Genomic DNA, 12385 nt, shown 5'->3' on the forward strand with positions numbered 1-12385 from the left:
CTGTCAATCAATCGGCAGAATGAGAACTTCAGGTCCACCTCTGCTGATTGACAGCAGCAGTGGGCAGGTTTAATAGCCAGCCTGCTATTGGCTATTGCAAATATATATACTATATATTGCAAAAATATAGCCATTAGCAGCCTAGCTATTAATTCCCATGCTATCTGTGTTTTGGTTTTTTTTTGAGAGCGCTGTAAAAAAAAAAAAGATTGCATGTGGAGTAGAACCACCAGGTATCCCATAAAGGTTTACTCTGCTAGATAGAGCAGGGTAAACCTTTTCGGGATAAAATGTTTTTTCACAGGCATCAGGGAGCAGCTATCTAATAGCAGGAGACTCCCAGAGCATCTGGGAGAGTTGCGATGTCTGTATAGTTGGTGTTAGCAATGAGCTATGAGTTCAAATACTGGTCATTACACTATCTACATGGAGTTTGCATGCTCTCCCTGTGCTTGCATGGGTTTCCTCTGGGTACTCAGGATTCCTTCCACACTCCAAAGACATGCTGCAAGGTCAATTGACTTCTGTCTAAATTAGCCCGTGTATGGGTAAGGAACTAAGATTGTAAGCTTCGTGAGGGCAGTATGTAAAGCACTGTGTAAATTGTCAGCGTTATATAAATACCTGTAATAAATACATCAGTAGAGCTCACACAACTGCCCAGGCAATATGAAATAGTAATGAGCCACATTGGGTTGTTTGTTGTAATTTTTTCAAACATGGTCCAAGAGTTAAAGTCAGTTGAATCGTGTCTGCACTTACTATGACCCTCTGTTATCCATGATCAGCTTCTTTAAGTTGTAAAGAAGAAATTGTCTGTGTCTGTACAATTTGTACAGTGAATAAAGAGAACCAAAACATACACAACCAATGACCCTGAGGATAGATCAACACAAATCACTGTACAATATTTACAGCAAACATGGCTGACATTAAAGAGCTCTTCCCTCCTAGGAGCATTGGCAGGAAAATACCTGCCCCCTACCAGTTTGTAAATTAACCTGCATTAGCAGGACGATGGCAGAGCTTCTCATAATAAACAATCATTTCCCTACAAAGACATTAGTGATTCCACAGCCTACAATGCGTGTGTTGTATAGGGAAGTATGTCTGTGTCCATTTACAGTTACACTGTAATGATGATGATGAAATAAAAATAATAGCTATATTTACTGCCAGTGTGGAATACTATATGTACTGATTGTGGTAAATGTGGTTATTTTCCATTTATTTGGCTAGAGATTCTAGAAGCTGAGCAGTCCTATTGATATCCTAGCTGCTCAATGATACTTCCAGACATATCAGCCCTCTTGGCCCATCTCAGGACTTGTCAGTCCATGCCAAATAATGATTCTTTTTAGGAATGTCTAAGGAAGCCCGTGCTGACATATATTTGTGATATGCTGCTTCCTTGGCTATCATGCTGATGTAGTTGCTTTGACACTTTCTGAGTCACTGACCTGTGAAAAAATGTAGATAGAGAGACCAGATTTCACTAGTTGCATGCTTATTTCAGGTAGAAAGATTTGTAGCTCCTTCTTGGAAATATCTAAGCCCCATCCACAGAGAATAAAGTGTTCTACGTTATTAGATAGGGACACATACTTCCTATATGTTCTCTTACTTACAACCTATTAGTGAAATGATTTAGTCAATGAAACCCTGCTCCAAACACTTCAAACTCAATGTGATGAAAGGCGGAACCCTGTACTGGTCACATTCATTCTTCAGTGAATCAGCAGTCCTTCCCTGTGTTTAGCTGATTTGCTTGTGGCTTCGTAAGCTTGTTTTCTTTGTAAGATATAAATGTTGAATAACTGAGATCAGTGGCTACAGAAAGAACAGAAGACAGAGATTGAGAGCCCAGAAAGGGCAGAAAGTGGAAAATGTTGGGGAAGGTTAAAACTAAGGAGATGCTGAATAAAGATGAGCTCTGTTCACAAAGATGTTGGGTTATGAAGGAGGCTTGAGAATGGATAACTTGGGCTGGGCTTGGCTGAGTATCCATATACTAGGGACGGGGAATGACTGATTGTGGAGATTTTTGGAGGATGAAGGAGAGTTAAGTATCAAAAAGAGAGGGAGCAGAATGCCAATATGTATATACCTGGGAAAACATGAGGAGTGAGCATTGATATCCTGGGTGATGTAGCAGGATGGATGGAGCATAGAGATTCTTAGATTCTGGTGATGCTGAGGAAGCAGGTGGATAAATCAAGCAAATGCTGGGGAATGCATAAAGGCTGAGAATGGAGACATGAGGTGAAGGAGAAGGACTGCACAATAAGAAGCTGGAGAAGAATGGAGGACTAAGAAAGGAGATTTAGCAGAAATGGTGATAAATGAACACGGAGATGCTGAGAAAGGAAAAAGAGCTAAGATGTTAGTTAAATGACTAAGGAATTACATGATGGGTGTTACTGGAGGATTGGACATAAATAAAATGCTGGGTACTTTGAAGGGACTATGCATGCAGATGCTGTATAAATATGAGGACTGAGATGCTCAAAAAGGCAAAAGACAAGGCATGGAGGTGCTGGAATAGGCATGGTGATTGATGTTGGGGAAGGGGTTAGGACTAAGCATGTAGATGCTGAGGAAGACATGAAGAATGAGTATGAAAATGTTGAGTAATGAGGTGAACTAAGCATGAAGATTCTGGAGAAGGCATGATAACCAAGAACGGAGATGTTGGAGAAGGTATAAGGACTGAGCATGTAGACACTGCAGAAGGCATGCCGAATGAGCATGAACAGAGGATTATGATGTTAGGGAAGAGGTGGGAGCTGAATCTGGAGATGTGTTAAGATATTAGTATATAGATATGATGTGGGTTTAAAGATGTAAAGTAAGGGCAAACACTGAGCACAAAGAAGATTTGTTTTGGAGGTCAAGCTTATTGATGATTAGGATGTTTTTTCTTCTCCTGTGGATTTTTCTACCAGACTCATTAAACAGATATCTAGTATAATCTCTTGTATAACCACCTTTATACATGGCAACGTAAACTTATCAAGAACTGGTACAAATATTGTTGATTCATCATTAGGAGTATGTACAGGCAGCAGCATGCTGACTGTGCTCCGCTGGAGCTCTCTGTGAGGTCAGCAGAAACTATGAAAATTTCACTTCCCAGTTCAGACTTCTAAATAAGTTCATGACTTATAAGACTGATATAGTACTTTCATAATGGCTACAGTGGTTTTTCAGGCTGAATGCATACATATTTCTTAATTTAGAGGTTTAAACCATATGTTAAGATTAAATAGATGGTGATGCGAGATTATGTGACCATGCAAACTTTATTTAATGAAAGGCCACATGGCCTATTCTTTCCCTTGCTTTGTAGCATTATGTTTCACAATGACATTAAGCAGCTACAACCTGATGCCAATAACATGGGTTAATTTAGTAAAGGAATAGAACATGTTATCTTTGCACAGTGAATTTTTACTTAGCTTAGTAAGTGAGGTGAAGTTAAGTCATAATTGGCTTGGCAAAGAATATCAGGATTTTTACTCGCACATGATTGGATGATTGAAGTCAGTACACATTCACTAAGCTAAGTGACTAAAGTAGTATCTGAGTTCACATATCTGTATTCACTTATCTTCAGCTGTTACATTTTCATATAGTATAAGGCATTACCTTGCTACCAAAACATGGTAATATTCAACATCCTTTTTGGCAAATTGTAGTCTGAAAAGAGATCTATTTTTCTTCAATCAAGCCTTGTGATGTCTATACTGAACTCATATTTACTTACATTGAATACAATAGGCAGCTGTAATATTACTAATTAGAGAGCAGTTGTTTACATTTCTTGAATTATGAATTGGTCCCATTCATGGAACTGACTAAAACCATCAGCATGATGTGAGAGGAAATAAAGAAGCTTAATTCAAGGCCAGTAAAAATTCCAGAAAGTATTAATATTGTTACAGATCTGCTTTAAAATGGGATAACAGGCCTGATAAGGTTAATCAGAAACATAGACTGGAAAATTTACCATCTGCCTTTTGGTTTTAGAAACCACTATTTCATTACAACAAAGAAAAATGTTTATTCTCATCCTAAATAAAAATGTACAGTGTTAGAAACCTCTTCAGCATCCTCCATGCCATTGTATCAAGTAGGCATTCATAAACAAGAAATGTGACCATTACAAGCATTTTTCCAATAAGTGTGCCGGGTAACTCTGGAGAAAAGAGTGTCATGTAAGTGCTGGAGGTGCCTGTTATGGTATACATTGGATAGTCTAGAAATTATTATTAATCACTGCCTGCTCTCCAAATGAGTGGAAACAATCCACACAACATCAGAATCAGGGATGCAGCACTCTGGACAAGCATGGACATACACTTATTGCCGATTGTTCTCTGTGAAAAGTTTGTGTATGAAAAGCCTAAATCTGCCCATGCACCTAACATGAAACACATTAGAAAAGCAATTACAACTCTATGCCTTAGACCCGCTGTAATATGAAACAGCCATCCATTGTGAAGGCCAAATCTGAAATATAAAAGTGGGTTCCATCTGTCCATTGTGTCAAGGGTTCAATCTGCATACACAACACTCACACAATCTGTCCCAGCAAGTTGAAAAATCACTTGCTGCAAAGTTATGTTTGTTCTGTATCCTTAGGGATGAGAGCAACTCATTCGCTGTCCACACACCGGACACAATGTTAAAGTAATTCAGCGTTTCTTGAGCACCAGAGCAATCTTGCCTGCAAAATCTTTTAATCTATGGTCACGTTTCAGTTATAAAAATACAATGTATATCTTTCAGTCTTTTTTTTATAAATTTTATCAGTAATACATAGAGGAAGGATTATGTAGGTTGTAGTATAACCTAATAATAGGAATAGTGCTAATAGCAAAAATACAGAATACCATTCTGGGAAGAAAGATAAAAGAAACATTATGAAGCCTACTGGAGTTTGGGTAAAGGTCCACCAGACTTGATTGGTTGGTGGTGTCCAGGCTTTTTGCTGACCAGATTATCTCCACTGCAACATCAATCCAGTTTCTGTCTCCAGGATTGCCCGCTGATGGCCATTGACAGTTTTTCTATTGTTCCCTTTTGGGAGGACTGATAGGCTTGATTATTCCTACAACTGTAAGTTTAATATCACATTTTATGAAATATACATTTCTCAGTTTTTATCACACTATTCTAATGCTCTGCATTTTTTTTACACGCTATGGTACAAAAGCCTACACTAATAATCCCATGTAGGGCTTTTACAGGTGGCTGTGTAGACCATTACTTCCTATAGGTTCTCTCTTGCTTGAGAGGCATGGCTACATTAGTTTACATTCTGTGACCCCTGCCCATTTTGTCATATTGTCCACTATAAGCAGCATGAATGCCTAATTTTAATTTTTTGTGAAGTCACTCTTTTATATATTTTGATTTGACCCCTTTATAAATAGATCCCATTTAAAAGTAAGAGTGAGACAGAGGGAGATGGAAGTTTTCTGGGAGGAAGATGTAGCATAAAGTGGGTCAGGTCTGGCAGCTGCTGTTTTTAAGAATAATAGTGTCAGCCCTGTCAATACATGTCTTTCTACAATTTTACACAATACCCTCAGTATCCATTGTGATTGGAGCTCCCCTTGGAGTGGTGACAGGTTGGGGCACTCTGTCAGGCCTATTGTGATGCTTTACATTTGATTGCTGGAATAAACGTTGCAGACAACTGCTGTCCTGTTACAGAACATGTGTAAATTCTCCCTGCATATATGCTGAGAGGTTGTTGAAATATGTGTTTATTAATAGGAGTAACTTCCTTTGAAGTGTCTAGGCATGACGACAAAAGAAGGGTTCAACACTGGAATGTACTAAGTGATGAAAAGTTATACAATAACAGTAAAGTGATTCCCTCTATTTAGGTAATCCTCTATAATCCCAGACTAATTAACAGCATTATGGTGTTTTCCATATATGTCAGTGCAGAGTTACACTTATAAAAGTGTACATAATATGAGCCTAATACCTAAATAAATAAACCTAAAATACTTCTAAAATGATATATCTACAGTATCTATCTATCTATCTATCTATCTATCTATCTATCTATCTATCTATCTATCTATGTATCTATCTATCTATGTGTGTTTATGTCAGCTATTCTTAATCACATACAAAATGGAGATAATTCATCCAAAATATTTCCCAACAATAATAAAGTACCGACAGAAATATGGAGGCTTCTATAGCTGATCTCTCCTTCTAACTGCCTGGCTGTCATGCTGGTCCTCCTACTTCAATAGTATGAGTCCAGAAAAACTATACAAATAAGGACTTCTCTTTCCTGACCGCTTACCTTTCCTGTGCATTTTTCAGCATATAATTGCTGCAGGTATATTAAAGAATAGGTGCACTTATTCATTTTGGCCCATCCCCTGACTAACAGATCTTACTCTCCCCCTCCACAAATGCAAATTTACCTAGATCCAGTGCCCACGGCCTCCTGTGTTTGTTGACATCCTTTGCTTCATCTCTATCTACTGTATGTGATGAGTGCAGTTACAGGGAACACTGCAGTGTTTGATTCGCAGCTGAATACTGCATAATTAATTCAAATTTAGTTGACCACAAGTTACATCCATTGTCATTGAGAAATAAATGTGACTGCCACTATGTAAGCTACCTAAATGGAATATTAAGAGCAGAAATTCCACTGTACCCAATTGGATAATTGGAAATAAAATGGAGCTTTAAGTACCTATAAGATGCTTCCATAATTCTGAAAGGCAGCCAACAATTACAAAAATGATTTTTGAAGCTTGAGGCTCTTAGACAGCAGAACATTTTCACACTGCTGATAGAGTCTTTTGCTAAACTGGAGCCTTTTGTTGTTCCAATATTGGAAGAGTTATGTTGGGACAAAACCCAGTCCATCTTTGATCATTATTTCCTATGGAGATTGGATTTCTCTAGATAAGGAATTGATTTTAATTTGAACATTCAAGCCTTAACCAATTGTAAACCAATTTTAAAAGTGCATCCACTGAAAGTTAAACTGAATTTAAAGTGCATCCCCTAGTTAGCCACCCTTACTACTCTTTAGCCCCATCTCTAATTGATTACTAAATTATATGAAAAACATGAAACTAAAAGCGTCAATGTCTTATCTGTAATCATGTCCATTAATTTCCCATTAGCCTTCTCCACCACAGGGTGAAGCTCTAACATGTTGAAAACAGTGGCCAGAGCTGCAAGCAGTAAAAAGAAAACAAAAGTTCACTGGCGGGGCTAAATGTATAACTCAGGAGCCTGTAGGCTCACAACCACTGACACCCAAAGCATAATCTCTTTGCTGAAATCAAATCTCTTTTGCACAGTATTTTTACTTGCTTAGTTTGTCTTCATCTGGGTTACAATATTTTGATAATGGAAAAATTAATTTAAGATGACTCTATTTCTAGCTGCCTGTAGACCCATGCCTACTGTGCCTAATTGCAAAAGTCCGCTAGCCACTTCTGTTTGACAGGACCATTGGGCAGCAGACACAATCACTACTTGAGTTTCCTTGGTATTTCCTGAATCTTACAAAATATGTTTGCTTATTGCCTGAAATTGCTCTTTTAAGTGAACCTGTATATTTCCCATGCTCATATGGCCATTCTTTTTGCTACTGCAGCAAAAAAAAACTTGTATAAGCTTGGTCTGGTTGGAGCTTACACAGGGCTCAAAGACCCTTCTCCCAACCTCACATGACATCTCTAGGGCCTGGTGATTGGCTGCTCAGGAACCCAGCACTACATTGTGACAAGAAGTGAAGAGCATCATAACCTCCCCTTACTGTATATCATTTTGCGCCAGCAAGCAAATGGGATGGCGGGGAGGGAGTCCTATAAAGTGCACCTATTACTTTACCCTGTTAAAGCCAAGTACAGTTTCACTTAAAATATAATACCCATTCATATGCACTTTGTTGTTGCCATTTTTTCTCAGTGCGCTCAGAATTTCTCATCTTTTTCTAACTTGAGTCTTTAACATTCACACTTTGCGCTATGATGTTTGTTTTCACAAAAGCAATGCCATACCTTTATTTGTGGTACATATTGCCGACAAGTTGTATCTTGTTAGACACTTTAATCATTTAAAAGCTAATGGGATCATGTGATATTATAGGACCAGCCCTGTCGATCTACAATACCTTCTATACTTAGTATTTAGCCTGCTGAGATTTTTAAACTGACTGTTTTGGCTAACAGAGGCACTGAACTTAAACAACGATAAGATTACATCTAATTTTTTTTTTTACTTAAAAAAATTAGATAATATAGAAGAAAATGTAACAAGATATTTTATAATATTTCCCTGTGTTCGTAAAAGAATATTGTAAAAAAGAAACTGAGCATATGTCTAACAGAATGTTCTTATGTTAATACATATTATTTTGATTGAATTATTAACAACTATTTTCCAAAGAAGCAAGTTAGAGCAGCCATAGTGCAATGTTAGTCTAAATTTAATAAAATTAGCATAGTCTTCCGTCTTCTCATTTTACTGCTCATCTAGAAAATGTCAAAAAATATATGAATATAGTTGCAGATTAGGTTCTATTTCCAGAAGCTGTCGAAGTATTTTGCTGAGCAGAAAACAAGAAACATTTATAATATATGCTTAATGTCTAATATTTAAATGGCAGAATTCACCATTTAAAGCATCAGGCTGTCCAAGACTGATGTTTCAGTTATAGTAAGTGTGAGCTGGGGAATAGGCAACTGGTGCAATTGCTTCCCGGGGTGGCCAAAAATGTATTTATTTATTTTATTTATTTATTTTTTCTATTCTGAAATGAAAAAGCAGTGTTTCTCTCCTGGGCAGCCAGGAGCGGGAGACTCCCGGAGTGCCCGGGAGAGTTAGGCTGCCTGGAGATCAGTGTCCCTGGTTAGCTGGTGATCTCTCTGCAAGTGGCCGGAGCCAGCCGTAAGATCACGGCTGGCTCCGCCCAGCTGTCCGAAGCAGGCTGGCGGCCGGCCCCCTTCGGCTTTCAACGTGGCTCAGCCGAGCCGAGGCATATGCGTTCAGCTAGACTGAGCCGCTCGGCCAAGTTCGGGAGCTGTACGTGGCTACAGTGAATAGCCCGTACAGCAGCCCTTTGGTTCTACTGAACCGAAGGGGTCATGGGGCCAAAGCTAGCCGAAGGATCTGCCAAAGCTACGGCTATGTCCTTCGGCTGCTTGGTGAATAAACCTCTTAATTTCCCACAGAGATATACATGATTTCTATACACACCTGTTAAACATGCAGAAGAATGTACAAAGGCAGGTGCATTGAGAGAAAGGAGGAAGCTAAAGTATTTTCCCATGATAAATTAAAGAAAGCACCTCAGTATTCCTCTGGAAAAGCACACAATCCTGCTGATTCCTGCCTGTCAACTAATAGCTAGATTATGGGGCATGTACATCTAAAGTTTTCCCTATTTTATTTTAAAATAGTATTAAACTTTGAATTATTTTTTTCAATAATGAATCCAGATAAACCAAATATAAATTGTCCACCAAAGTATTTCTTTATATTTTTGCCCAAACACTTACAGTCATCATGTTTCTGAACATCTGGCTCTACCTTTCTCAGCTCTGCTTTCCAGAACTTCCTGTCCAGTACAAGATCACAAGGGACAGCACTACCTCCAGCAGCTCTCCATCTACTAGCTGGGAGAAGGGAGAAGGGAGAAGGGAGAAGGAAGTAGAGGGGAGAAGGGAGGAAGGATGTGGCTTGCTCTGCTGTGCCTGGATATTTATGAAGAGACACACAGATTGCTAGCACACACAAGGTTGGCTCCATAGAACCCAAGGAAATGAGCCACCCTAAAACAGGGTATCAGTGCCAGTGCTCAGGGGACTAGCTAATTCTGCAGGTAACTAAAACTGTTAAACATCAATGAGCAGCATTCATTGTAAGTGATTTAATCAACATTTGAAATAGCTTAAAAACATTTTGACTTTAATATCACTTTAAGTGCAGACGGTGCCATCTCTACTTAATTAGACAAAAGGAAACCTATGGACCCCTGATATCACCATTACAATGCAGTAAAAAGAGAGAGAAAGATGGTTTTATATATATATAAAAGATGGCTTGGCTATAAGAAGATTGCCAAGACCCTAAAACTGAGCTGCAGCACGGTGGCCAAGACCATACACCGGTTTAACAGGACAATTTCCCCCTTCAGAACAGGCCTTGCCATGGTCGACCAAAGAATGAGTGCGCGTGCTCAGCGTCATATGCAGAGGTTGTCTTTGGGAAATAGATGTATAAGTGCTGCCAGCATTTCTGCAGAGGTTGAAGGGGTGGGGGGTCAGCCTGTCAGTGCTCAGACCATACGCCGCACACTGCATCAAATTGGTCTGCATGGCTGTCGTCCCAGAAAGAAGCCTCTTCTAAAGCTGATGAACAAGAAAGCCCGCAAACAGTTTGCTGAAGACAAGCAGACTAAGGACATGGATTACTGGAACCATGTCCTGTGGTCTGATGAGACCAAGATAAACTTGTTTGGTTCAGAGGGTGTCAAGCGTGTGTGGCAGCAACCAGGTGAGGAGTGCAAAGACAAGTGTGTCTTGCCTACACTCAAGCATGGTGGTGGGCGTGTCTTGGTCTGGGGCTGCATGAGAGCTGCCGGCACTGGGGAGCTACAGTTCATTGAGGGAACCATGAATGCCAACATGTACTGTGACATACTGAAGCAGAGCATGGTCTCCTCCCTTCGGAGACTGGGCCGCAGGGCAGTATTCCAACATTATGACGACCCAAAACACACCTCCAAGACGACCACTGCCTTGCTAAAGAAGCTGAGGGTAAAGGTGATGGACTGGCCAAGCATGTCTCGAGACCTAAACCCTATTGAGCATTTGTGGGGCATCCTCAAACGGAAGGTGGAGGAGCGCATGGTCTCTAACATCCACCAGTTCTGTGATGTTGTCATGGAGGAGTGGAAGAGGACTCCAGTGGCAACCTGTGAAGCTCTGGTGAATTCCATTAGTTATTTTGAGGGGACAGCAAATGTACACTGATATACAAGCTGTACACTCACTACTTTACATTGTCATTTCTTCTGTGTCGTCCCATGAAATGATATAATAAAATATTTACAAAAATGTGAGGGGAGTACTCACTTCTGTGAGATACTGTGTGTGTGTATATATATATATATATTTCAAAAGTTTTATCAAGACAACAAAGACAACACCCCTCTTTTACTATCTTTCACTATGGCCACCAATCACTGCAGATTCCTAGTCCTTCACTGGGAGAGAGTTAAAAGTTATATTTACAATTTATCTTTATATACAACCCCAATTCCAAAAAAGTTGGGATGCTGTGTAAAATATAAATAAAAACAGAATAGAATGAATTGCAAATCTCATAAGCCCATATTATATTCACAATAGAAAATAGAAAGCATATCCAATGTTTAAAATGAGAAAAACAAAATAAGATCATTTTTAAATTTATGACAGCAACACGTCTCAAAAAAATTTGGACAGGGCAATAAAAATCTGGCAAAGCAAGTAGTACTAGCAAGGAAGAGCTGGAAGAACATTTTGCAACTAAGTAGGTTAATTGGCAACAGGTCAGTAACATGATTGGGTATAAAAAGAGCATCTTAGAGAATCAGAGTGTCTCAGAAGTAAAGATGGGCAGAGGTTCACCAATCGTTAAAAAGATGCGTCAAAACATCAAATAATTTCAGAATAATGTTCTTCAATGTAAAATTGCAAAGACTTTAAATATATCATCATCTACAGTACATAATATCATCAAAAGGTTCAGAGAATCTGGAGAAATCTCTGTGCTCAAGGGACAAGGCCGAAAAGCAATATTGGATGCCCGTGATCTTCAGGCCCTCAGACTGCATTAATAACAGGCATGATTCTGTGATGGACATCGCTGCATGGGCTCAGGAATACTTCCAGAAATCAATGTCTGTGAACAGTTCACAGTGCCATCCAAAAATACAAGGTAAAACTCTATCATGCAAAGAAGAAGTCATATCTGAACATGATCCAGAAACGCCACCATTCTTCTCAGGGCCAGAGCTCATTTAAAATGGTTTGTTCTGTGGTCACACTAATTGAAATTTAAAATTCTTTTTGGCAACCATGGGTGCCGCGCCCTCCGGACTAAAGAGGAGAGGGACCTACCAGCTTATTATCAGCGCTCAGTTCAAAAGCCTATATCACTGATGGTATGGGGGTGCATTAGTGTGTATGAAATGGCAGCTTGCACATCTGGAAAGGCACCATCAATGCTAAAAGATATATCCAAATTTTAGTACAGCATATGCTCTTGGTGAGACGTCTGTTTCAGGGAAGGCCTTGCATATTTCAGAAAGACAATGCTAAACCGCATACTGCATCCATGA

The 12385-nt window shown here is 39.3% G+C and overlaps 1 long non-coding RNA gene across 1 annotated transcript; it reads left to right on the forward strand.

Annotated features, from left to right (window-relative positions):
- The first annotated feature begins 439 nt into the window (after window positions 1-439).
- Window positions 440-12162, forward strand: LOC108792129. The gene is made up of 3 exons (XR_001941544.1): window positions 440-548; window positions 2381-2386; window positions 12152-12162. It is a non-coding gene; the product is annotated as an uncharacterized LOC108792129 (long non-coding RNA).
- Window positions 12163-12385: the final 223 nt, after the last annotated feature.

The sequence above is a fragment of the Nanorana parkeri genome, unplaced genomic scaffold (assembly GCF_000935625.1).
Source record: "Nanorana parkeri isolate BGI_ZX_2015 unplaced genomic scaffold, ASM93562v1 scaffold605, whole genome shotgun sequence".
Classification (NCBI taxonomy): domain Eukaryota; kingdom Metazoa; phylum Chordata; class Amphibia; order Anura; family Dicroglossidae; genus Nanorana; species Nanorana parkeri.